Below are 12,288 nucleotides of genomic sequence, written 5' to 3'. Positions count from 1 at the left end.
TTTGGGAGGCTGAGGTAGGTGAATCACTTGAGGTCAGGAGTTCGAGATCAGCCTGGCCAACAGGGTGAAACCCTGTCTCTACTAAAAATACAAAATTAGCCGGGCACGGTGGCTCACGCCTGTAATTCCAGCACTTTGGGAGGTGGAGGCGGGCAGATCACGAGGTCAGGAGATGGAAACCATCCTGGCTAACACGGTGAAACCCCATCTCTACTACAAAATACAAAAAATTAGCCGGGCATGGTGGCAGGCGCCTGTAGTCCCAGCTACTCGGGAGACTGAAGCAGGAGAATGGCGTGAACCCAAGAGGCGGAGCTTGCAGTGAGCCGAGATCACCCTACTGTACTGCAGCCTGGGCGGCAGAGCAAGACTCCGTCTCAAAAAAAAAAAAAAAGAAATGGAGACCCACCAGCCTGACCAACATACTGAAACCCCATCTCTATTCAAAATATAAACATTTTCTGGGTGTGGGCCCAGAGCGGTGGCTCACGCCTGTAATCCCTGCACTTTGGGAGGCTGGGGCAAGTGGATCACGAAGTCAGGAGATCGAGACCATCCTGGCTAACACGGTGAAACCCTGTCTCTACTAAAAATACAAAAAATTAGCCGGGCGTGGTGGCGGGTGTCTGTAGTCCCAGCTACTCTGGAGGCTGAGGCAGGAGAATGGCGTGAACCCGGGAGGCGGAGCTTGCAGTGAGATCGCGCCACTGCACTCAACCTTGGGCAACAGAGCGAGACTCTGTCTCAAAAAAAAAAAAAAAAAAAATTGCTGGGTGTGGTGGCGGTTGCTTGGAATCCCAGCTACTCAGGAGGCTGAGACAGGAGAATTGCTTGAACCCAAGAGGGGAAAGTTGCAGTGAGCCGAGATCACACCATTGCACTCAAGCCTGGGCAACAAGAGCGAAACTTCATCTCAAAAAAAAAGAAAACAAAACAAAACAAAAAGCTGAGATGCAGACACTAAAGCACACACAGGGTATGGGTTGGTGGTTGCTGGGAATCAGAACAGAGATAATGACGACTCAGGAGAAAGAGAGCAGGCTTGAAGGAGCAAAGAGCTGGAGGAGGTGAGGGGTGGTGTATTAGTTAACTACTCCTGTGTAAAACACTACCACAAGCCTGCGCAGTGACTCGCGCCCGTAATCCCAGTACTTTGGGAGACCAAGGTGGGAGTATCGCTTGAGCCCAGGAGTTTGAGACCAGCCTGGGCAACATGGCAAAACCCCCTCTGTACAAAAAATACAAAAAGTAGCCAGGCATGATGGCATGCACCTGTAGTCTGAGCTACTCAGGGGGCTGAGGCAGGAGGATCGCTACAGCCTGTGAGGTCGAGGCTACAGTGAGCCATGATTGCACCGCTGAGCTCTAGCCTGAGAGATAGGGTGAGATCCTGTTAAAACAACAACAACAACAACAACAACAACAAAAACTATTACCTATTACCCGCAAAATTAGTGGCTTAAAACAATGCTTGGCCTGGCACCATGGCTCATGCCTGTAATCCCAGCACTTTGGGAGGCCGAGGTAGGTGGATTGCTTGAGCTCATGAGTTCAAGACCAGCCTGGGCAACAGTGAAACCCCATCTCTACAAAAAATGCAAAAATTAGCCAGGATGGTGGTATGTGCCTGTGGCCCCAGCTACTCAGGAGGCTGAGGTAGGAGGATGGCTCAAGCCCAGGATGCAGAGCTTGCAGTGAGCTGAGATTGAGATCGAACCACTGTACTCCAGCCTGGCGGATAGAGCCAGACCTTGCCTCAAAAAAAAAAAAAAAAAATTTCTTGCATCTGTCTCAGTGGGTCACAAGTCGGCTTACTTGGGTCCTCTGCAGGGCAGCACTCAGAGCTGGCCAGGCCTGCAGTCTCCTCTGAGGTTCAGGTGGGGAAAGAGTACGTGTAGCATTCAGCCCCTGTGGCTATCAGACTGTGGTCCTCAGTCACTTGCAAGCAAGGCTGCCCTCAGTTCCTTGACACGTGAGCCCCCCAGCAAGGACACTTGCTTGCTGAAAGCCAGAAAGGGAGAGAGAGGCTACCACAATCTTTTCTCTCTTTTTTTTTTTTTCCGAGATGGAGTCTTGCTCTGTCTCCCAGGCTGGAGTAAAATGGTGTGATCTCCACTAACTGCAGCCTCTGCCTCCCGGGTTCAAGCAATTCTCCTGCCTCAGCCTCCCAAGTAGCTGGGAGTATAGGCACATTCCACCACGCCTGGCTAATTTTTTGTATTTTTAGTAGAGATGGGGTTTCACCATGCTGGCCAGGGTGGTCTCAAACTCCTGACCTCGTGATCCGTCCACATCAATCTCCCAAAGTGCTGGGATTACAGGCATGAGCCACCGCGCCTGGCCCCACAATCTTATATAACATAATCACAGCCACGTAATCACATAGATCCACCACCTCTGTTCTATCCTGTTGGCTAGATGCAAGTCACAGTCCCACCCACACTTAAGGAGAGGGAATTACACCAGGGTGTGAATATTAGGAGGTGGGAATCACAGCGGCTGTCTTAGCGCCTGTCTACCACAGGCATTCCCCAGAAGAGTACCTAGTACACACAAATATTAACAGCAGCAATAATAATGGCTAATGTTTTATGTGCACTCACTACCTGTGAGGCACTCAGAGTCCTCAGCATGTGTGTTATCAGCTCATGTAACCCCACACAGCCCTGTGAGATAGTTGTGATGCACGTGAGGAAACAAAAGCAAAAGGAGATTCAGTAATTTGTCCAGAAATTGGTGAATGCTGGAAGCAGAGTTTGAATCCAGTTCTTTTTTTTTTTTTTTTTTTTTGAGACAGGCTCTCACTCTGTTGCCCCAGCTGGAGTCCAATGGCACCATCTCAGCTCACTGTAGCCTCCACCTCCCAGGTTTAAGTGATTCTCCTGCCTCAGCCTCCCGAGTAGCCGGGATTACAGGCATGTGCCACCATACTCAGCTAATTTTTGTATTTTTAGTAGAGATGGGGTTTCACAATATTGGCTAGGCTGTTCTCGAATTCCTGGCCTCAAGTGATCCTCCCATCTTTGCCTTCCAAAGTGCTGGGATTACAGGCATGAGCCAGCACACCTGGCTAACTTAGATGAATATCCAGTTATAAGACCTATAAAGACTCGCTTCTCAAACTGGCCTCTACAGACCCCTGAGTGCATGGAAGCGTGCCATTGAAAGCCAGAGGACAGACAGGGCACTGTTTCTCCAAGTACACCCAATGGACTGAATAAATCAGTCACCCAGTCACCAGGGAGTAGTTGACAATGCATAGTCTACACATCTGCTTCAGTGGGCCTAGATCAGGAGCTTAGAATATGCTGGGGAAGCTTAGGAAACCTGTTTGAAAAGTCTGCAGCAGGCTGTAGTGGTGGCTCATACCTGCAATGCCAGCACTTTGGGAGGCCGAGGTGAGTGGATCACTTGAGGTCAGGAGTTCAAGATCAGCCTGGCCAACATTGCAAAACCCCGTCTCTACTAAAAATACAAAAATTAGCTGGTGTGGTGGTAGACACCTGTAATCCCAGCTACTTGGGAGGCTGAGGCAGGAGAATCGCTTGCACCCTGGAGGTGGAGGTTGCAGTGAGCCAAATCTGTACCATTGCACTCCAGCCTGGGCAACAACAGTGAAAGTCTATCTCAAAAAAAAAAAAAAAAAAAAAAAAAGTCCGGGCGCGGTGGCTCACGCCTGTAATCCCAGCACTTTGGGAGGCTGAAGCAGGAGGATCACAAGGTCAGGAGATCGAGACCATCCTGGCTAACAAGGTGAAACCCCGTCTCTACTAAAAATACAAAAATTAGCTGGGCGTGGTGGCTGGCGTAATTTTTACAAGAGAGTGGAGGGCCCAGCAAGCTCAGTCGGTAGAGCATGAGACTCTTACATTCGAGTAAAGTTTATTTTTAATTTATTTTGTCTTTCTCTCTCTTTTTTTTTTTTAAATGGAGTCTCGCTAATTCACTCCATTCTCCTGCCTCAGCCTCCTGAGTAGCTGGGACTACAGGTGTCTGCCACCACGCTCGGCTAATTTTTTGTATTTTTTTTTTTTTTTTTTTTTTTTTTTTTTTTGAGACGGAGTCTCGCTCTGTCGCCCAGGCTGGAGTGCAGTGACCGGATCTCAGCTCACTGCAAGCTCCGCCTCCCGGGTTTACGCCATTCTCCTGCCTCAGCCTCCCGAGTAGCTGGGACTACAGGCGCCCGCCACCTCGCCCGGCTAGTTTTTTGTATTTTTTAGTAGAGACGGGGTTTCACCGGGTTAGCCAGGATGGTCTCGATCTCCTGACCTCGTGATCCGCCCGTCTCGGCCTCCCAAAGTGCTGGGATTACAGGCTTGAGCCACCGCGCCCGGCCAATTTTTTGTATTTTTTTAGTAGAAACAGGGTTTCACTGTATTAGCCAAGATGGTCTTGATCTCCTGACCTTGTGATTCGCCCACCTCGGCCTGCCAAAGTGCTGGAATTACAGGTGTGAGCCACCGTGCCCAGCTTTTTTTTTTTTTTTCTTTTTAAAGAAAGGGTCTCTCCAAGCACAGTGGCTCATGCCTATAATCCCAGCACTTTGGGAGGCCGAGGCAGGCAGATCACCTGAGGTCAGGAGTTCGAGTCCAGCCTGGCCAACATGGCAAACCCTGTCTCTACTGGAGTGCCACTGCACTCCAGCCTGGGAGACTGAGCAAGACTTTGTCTCAAAAAGGAAAAAAAAAAGTTGCCAGGCATGGCGGTGGGTGCCTCTAGTCCCAGCTACTTGGGAGGCTGAGGCAGGAGGATTGCTTGAGCCCACAAGTCCAACCTAGGCAACACAAAGAAATCTGCATCTCTATTAAATAAAAAATTTAAAAAGAGGGTAAAATCACAGCCTTTGGAGTCAGACTGACCAGCCTGGGTTCTAACTATGGTTCTGCCTCTTCGAATTGACTATGTGACCATGAGCAAGTTACTTTGTTTTTGGAGCCTTTTTGTAGAAATAGAAAGAGCACCTGGCCTGATTGGACTCTTCTGATCTTTAGTAGACATGAGCCAGGCATGCTGGACACCCTGCAGCATTTGGGACAGTCCTGCAAAACAGATCATTGTTCCATGTCCTGCACAACTTTCTAATGTCCTATGAGTTATTTACACGAGTGGAAAACCTGTTTATAGTTATGAGCTGAAAACCCTAACTCAGTTATGTAAACACATTACATTATATACAGTTTTAGCATATACTGACTTTTCCAGGAATGTGGCTAAATGTTAATTAAAGGAAGAATTTTCCTTATATGAGTTCAGATCTTTACAAGGAGTCATTCACCATTCACAAAATCATGTCTCTGAAGTTAACATGCCTGTATTAGTCTGAATTTAAGAGTGGTCCAGGGCCAGGCTCACACCTGTAATCACAGCTGCTTGGGAGGCCAAAGTGGGAGGATCACTTGAGGCCAAGAGTTCAAGACCAGCCTGGCAACATAATGAGATTCCATCTGAAAAAAGAAAAAAAAAAAAGAAGGAAAGAAAGAAGAAAAGCAAACAAACAAAAAAGAGAACAGCCCCACTTCACAATGACCATTTCAGATGTCTTCTAGTGTGATCCTGACCAAGGTTGTGCACATGGAAATGTAGATTTCTTTTTTTTTTTTTCTTGAGATGGAGTCTTGTTCTGTCACTCAGGCTGGAGTGCAGAGGTGCGATCTCCACTTGCTGCAGCCCTCCCGAGTTCAAGTGATTCTCCTGCCTCAGACTCCCTAGTGGCTGGGATTACAGGTGCACAGCATCACCACACATGGCTAATTTTTGTATTTTTAGTAGAGACGGTGTTTCACCAGGCTGGTCTGGAACTCTCCACCTCAAGTGATCCACCTGCCTCAACTTCGCAAAATGCTGGGATTACAGGCGTGAGCCACTGCGACCGGCCAAGATTTCACTATTATATTATTATTATTATTATTTATGATTACTATTTTAGTAGAGAGAGAGTTTTGCCATGTTGCCCAGGCAGGTTTCCAACTGCTGGACTCAAGCGACAAACTGCCTCGGTCTCCCAAAGTGCTGGGATTACAGGCACGCCCGGCCTATGTCTTTTTTTTTTTTTTTTTTTTTTAAGACGGAGTCTCGCTCTGTCGCCCAGACTGGAGTGCAGTGGCTGGATCTCGGCTCACTGCAAGCTCCGCCTCCCGGGTTCACGCCATTCTCCTGCCTCAGCCTCCCCAGTAGATGGAACGACAGGCGTCCCCCACCACGCCTGGCTAATTTTTTGTATTTTTTAGTAGAGACGGGGTTTCACCGTGTTAGCCAGGATGGTCTCGATCTCTTGACCTCGTGATTCGCCAGCCTCGGCCTCCCAAAGTGATGGGATTACAGGCGTGAGCCACCGCGCCCGGAGGCCTACGTCTTTCTTTTGAGGCCACCCCTTCTTCCCACCTCTAAGCGTTCCAGAATCCACAATGATTTATTCGTCCGAAAGAGCAGGGGAGTGAGGGGGTCTGGTTTCTGAGGGTGCTGGCTGAGCAACTGCAGTCGGCGGTCTACGGCGGTCATGACTATCGACACACGGTGGCGCTGTTGAGGCTCGGTCCTGCGCATTCCAAGAGCCCTGGAAGAAGTTGCAGGGTTCTCACCTCCCACGCAGCCGCTGCACTCCGAGGCACAACCAGTGAGTCAGGGAGGCAGGGCCAGAAAGGAGTCTGGCATCACTGGATAAAAATCAGCCTTAATTTCCATCCCCTACGTGCGGCTAAATGTTAAAATGGAGAGATCTGGGCCGTAGGCTTCACACCACCTACATAGCATCAACGCCTGGATGTCAAACTTAGCCAGAGCTGCGTATTGTTTTCATCCTCACCCGTCCTCAGGAATCTCCCATCCCAGCATATGGCATCACTATTCTCCCAGCTCTTCAGTCCAGAGAACTGGAAGTGTCGTTGATTCTTCCCTTGCCTTCATGCCGCACGTCTAGCCCATCTCCAAGTGCCGTGGAATCTGTCCACTTCTCCCCATTCCCGCAGCCGCTCCTCATGACCAAGCCCTCACCATTGCTTGCCTGACTGAATCCACTCCTGCCTCCAATAAGCTCCTCTGCAGGCCACAGCTGGAGGGACCTCCTTAAACAGAAACCATCTGGGCACGGTGGCTCACGCCTGTAATCCCAGCACTTTGGGAGGTCGAGGCAGGTGGATCACCTGAGGTCAGGAGTTCAAGACCAGCCTGGCCAAAATGGTGAAACCCTATCCCTACGAAAAATACAAAAATTAACTAGGCATGGTGGCGCACATCTGTAATCCCAACTACTGGGGCGGCTGAGGCAGGAGAATTGCTTGAACCCAGGAAGCAGAGGTTGCAGTGAGGGGAGATCCTGCTACTCCACTCCAGCCTAAACAACAGAGCAAAATTCTGACTCAAAAACAACAACAACAACTGCCAGGCGCGATGACTTATGCCTGAAATCCCAGCACTTTGGGAGGCCGAGGCAGGCGGATCATGAGGTCAGGAGTTTGAGACCAGCGTGGCCAACATAGTGAAACCCTGTCTCTATTAAAAATACAAAAAATTGGCCAGGCGTGGTGGCTCAAGCCTGCAATCCCAGCACTTTGGGAGGCCGAGACTGGCGGATCACGAGGTCAGGAGATCGAGACCATCCTGGCGAATATGGTGAAACCCCATCTCTACTAAAAAATACAAAAAACTAGCCGGGCAAGGTGGCGGGTGCCTGTAGTCCCAGCTACTCGGGAGGCTGAGGCAGGAGAATGGCATAAACCCGGGAGGCGGAGCTTGCAGTGAGCTGAGATCCAGCCACTGCACTCCAGCCTGGGTGACAGAGCGAGACTCTGTCTCAAAAAAAAAAAAAAAAAAAAAAAAATTAGCTGGGCGTGGTGGTGGGCACCTGTAATCCTGGCTACTTGGGAGGCTGAGGCAGAAGAATTGCTTGAAGCCGGGAGACAGAAGTTGCAGTGAGCTGAGATCATGCCACTGCACTCCAGCCTAGGCGACAGAGCGAGACTCCATCTCAAAAAAAAAAAAAAAAATTACAGTATCATATTACTTAAGATGAGATAAAGGTGAATTTGATCAGGTATGATAAGGTTGGGGCTCCCAAGAGGGACTAAGGTCAACAAGGGTGAAAAAATGGCACGACTTAGTCCTTAGTTGGTTTGCCCTAATATTTGTAGAATGGATGGATGGATGGATGGATGGATGGGCATACGAATGGATAGAAGAATGGACATTCTGGGCCACAGGCTGGAGTGCAGTGGCACAATCTCAGTTCACTGCAACCTCTGCCTCCCAGGTTCAAGAGATTCTCCTGCCTCAGCCTCCCGAGTAGCTGGGACTACAGGAGAATGCCACCATGTGTGGCTAATTTTTTGTGTTTTTAGTAGAGACAGTATTTCACTGTGTTAGCCAGGATGGTGTTGATCTCCTGACCTCGTGATCCGCTGGCCTCGGCCTCCCAAAGTGCTGTGATTAACAGTTGTGAGCTGGCCGGGCGCGGTGGCTCAAGCCTGTAATCCCAGCACTTTGGGAGGCCGAGACGGGCGGATCACGAGGTCAGGAGATCGAGACCATCCTGGCTAACACGGTGAAACCCCGTCTCTACTAAAAAATACAAAAAAATTAGCCGGGCGAGGTGGCGGGCGCCTGTAGTCCCAGCCTACTCGGGAGGCTGAGGCAGGAGAATGGCGTAAACCCGGGAGGCGGAGCTTGCAGTGAGCTGAGATCCGGCCACTGCACTCCAGCCTGGGCAACAGAGCGAGACTCCGTCTCCAAAAAAAAAACAGTTGTGAGCCACCGTGCCCGGCCATGGGCCTCCTGTTTTCAGACCAGACTTCTTTCCTGGACTGAATTCATCTCAGGGGCTGTCCCTCAGCCTTGCGTGGGCAGCTCTGATCCACCTCCAGATCTTTCTGCTGAATCACATCAAGAGTTAGATTAGGATACTGACTTTCCCCACCTCCACCCCCACCCCTAAAGGCCCCAGGGCCACATACACAAATAGATTCACATCCTCTCCTCACTACTTTCTTTGCCAAGATCTCAGGCTATAGCACTTTAGAGCTTTCCAAAAGCTTCCCGTTACACCCTAATCCCAGAATGACCTCTAACTCACCTCACCTTTGCATAACTCAGAGGAAGTATTCAACAACAATCATAATAATATTCAGCCAGTGCTTGCTTTGGGCTCAGTGCTAAATCCTTCTCAGGAATTATCTTTTCATTTAAAAAGTTCATCTTAGGTGGTCTGAGGCCTGCAGACCTAGGAGGGTATGACATCTTAACAATTAAATCCCTGCCTTAACCAGCTGGCAGATCGTCATTTGGAGGTTTGTTCAGATTTACGTATACTGATTTAAAACATGAAACTAGACGCATGCCTGGACTAACACCGCCATCTGTGGGGTGGGGGTGGGGAACAAGTGTGGAAGCCTGTGATGCAAGAGCTGCAAGAAATCTGTTTGGGCCAGGTGTAGGGGGCCCATGCCTGTAATCCCAGCACTCTGGGAGGCCGAGGCGGGTGAATCACGAGGTGAGGAGATCGAGACCAACCCCGTCTCTACTAAAAATACAAAAAATTAGTCAGCGTGGTGGCAGGCGCCTGTAGTCCCACCTGCTTGTGAGGCTGAGGCAGAAGAATGGCGTGAACCCGGGAGGCGGAGCTTGCGGTGAACTGAGATAATGCCACTGCACTCCAGCCTGGGCGGCAGAGCGAGACTCTGTTTCAAAATAATAATAATAATAATTTAAAAAAATCTCAAGGGCTGGGTGCAATGGTCCATGCCAGCAATCCCAGCACTCTTGGGAGGCGGATGGATTACTTGAGCTTAGGAGTTCAAGACCAGTCTGGGCAACATGGTGAAACCCGATTTCTACTAATAATACAAAAATTAGTCAGGCATGGTGGGACATGCCTGTAATCCCAGCTACTGGGGGGGTCTGAAGCACAAGAATCACTTGAACCCAGGAGGTGGAGATTGCAGTGCGCCGAGATTGTGCCACTGCACGCCAGCCTGGCTGACAGAGTGCAACTCTGTCTCAGAAACAAACAAGAAAAAGCTTTTAAAAAAGAAATCTCACCAGGTGCGGTGGTTCACACCTGTAATCCCAGCACTTTGGGAGGCTGAGGTGGGCAGATCACCTGAAGTCGGGAATTGCAGACCAGCCTGATCAACATGGAGAAACCCCTGTCTCTACTAAAAAAACACAAAATTAGCCAGGTGTGGCGGCGCATGCTTGTAATCCCAGCTACTTGGGAGGTTGAGGCAGGAGAATCGCTTGAACCTGGGAGGCAGAGGTTGCAGTGAGCCAAGATCGCGCCATTGCATTCCAGCCTGGGCAACAAGAGCAAAACTCTCTCATAAATAAATAAATAAATAAATAGTAGAAATTGGGTGACTCCAAAGCCTGTGTCTTTCTGCTACCATAGGGAGAAGGGAGAACAAGACACCAGGAGGTCCTTTTTTTTTTTGAGACAAAGTCTTGCTCTGTCACCCAGGCTGAAGTGCAGTGGTGCCATCTCGGCTCACGGCAACCTCTGCCTCCTGAGTTCAAGCAATTCTCTTGCCTCAGCCTCTCAAGTAGCTGGGATTACAGGTGTGCGCCACCATGCCCAGCTAATTTTTGTATTTTTAGTAGAGATGGGGTTTTGCCATGTTGTCCAGGCTGGTCTTGAACTCCTGACCTCTGGTGATCCACTCGCCCAGCACTCACAAAGTGCTGGGATTACAAGTGTGAGCCACCGTGCCCCGCCAGGAGGTCCTTTTTGACATTGGTTCCATCTCATCTTCTGCCATGGCCCTGTGCTCACTGCCTATTCATAGAGCCCCACAGACCCACTTTGCCCCCACCATTAAAGTCTTCTGTCCTGTAGACTCCTAACTGCTGTCACCTTTTAAACATGAACTCAGCTAAGAGACTAGACCATTGGCCTGGGGGGAAAGAAAAAGAGAAAGCAAATTGGGCAACTGCTATGTGCTGAGCAGCCCAATCACTGCGCCCAGCAGGGGGTCTCCCATACCTCCTCTCATTAATGACCACAAAGACCCCCTAAATCTCCCGGCTCATGCCCAGGCTGGTCTCCAACTCCTGAGCTCAAGCGATTCGCTCACCTCAGCCTCACAAAGTGGTAGGATTATAGGCGTGAGCCACTGTGCCTGGCCACCACAATCAATTTTAGAATATTTTCATCACCCCTAGAATAAACCCCGTACCCGTTAGCGGTCACTCATTTCCCCCAACCTTGCCCGGCCCCTAGTAACCATTAATCTAATTTTTATTTCGATGAATTTGCCTATTCTGGATATTTCATATAAATGGAATCATCCAGTATGTGATCTTTTGTGTCTGGCTTCTTTCATTCAGCATGATTTTTTTGTTTGTTTTTTTGTTTTGTTTTGCTTTTTTTGAGATGGAGTCTCACTCTGTTGCCCAGGCTGGAGTGCAGTGGTGTGATCTCTGCTCACTGCAACCCCTGCCTCCCAGGTTCAAGGGATCCTCCTGCCTTAGCCTTCTAAGTAGCTGGGACTACAGGCATGCGCCACCAGACCCCGATAATTTGTATATTTTTGGTAGAGACGGGGTTTCACCATGTGGACCAGGCTGGTCTCAAACTCCTGACCTCAGGTGATCTGCCAGCCTCAGCCTCCCAAAGGGCTGGGATTACAGCCGTGAGCCACCGCACCCGGCCTCCATGTTGTCCTTTTTATTATTACTATTGCTATCCTAGTGTGTGTGCAGTGGTATCTTACTGTGGTTTTGATTTGCATGCCTTTAGTAAATACGATATTGAGCATCTTTTTATGTGTTTATTGGCCATTTGCATATCTTCTTTGGAGAAACGTCTATTCAAATCCTTCACCAATGTAAAAATTGAGTTATTTGCCTTTCTTGTTAAGATTTATATATTCTAGATATGATCTCCTTATCAGGTTTATGATCACAGATATTTTCTTCCATTCTGTGTCTTTCACTTGCTTGATGGTGTCCACAGAAGCACAAGTCTTACATTTTGATCTACCACTTATTAACTGTAAGACCTGAGCAGGTTGCCGGGCGCGGTGGCTCAAGCCTGTAATCCCAGCACTTTGGGAGGCCGAGGCGGGTGGATCACGAGGTCAGGAGATCGAGACCATCCTGGCTAACATGGTGAAACCCCGTCTCTACTAAAAATACAAAAAAACTAGCCGGGCGTGATGGCGGGCGCCTGTAGTCCCAGCTACTCGGAGGCTGAGGCGGGAGAATGGCGTGAACCCGGGAGGTGGAGCTTGCAGTGAGCCGAGATCGCGCCACTGCACTCCAGCCTGGGCGACAGAGCGAGACTCCGTCTCAAAAAAAAAA

Source organism: Theropithecus gelada, chromosome 14 (genome assembly GCF_003255815.1).
Source record: "Theropithecus gelada isolate Dixy chromosome 14, Tgel_1.0, whole genome shotgun sequence".
Taxonomy (NCBI): Eukaryota; Metazoa; Chordata; class Mammalia; order Primates; family Cercopithecidae; genus Theropithecus; species Theropithecus gelada.
Note: the sequence above shows the minus strand (reverse complement) of the source record.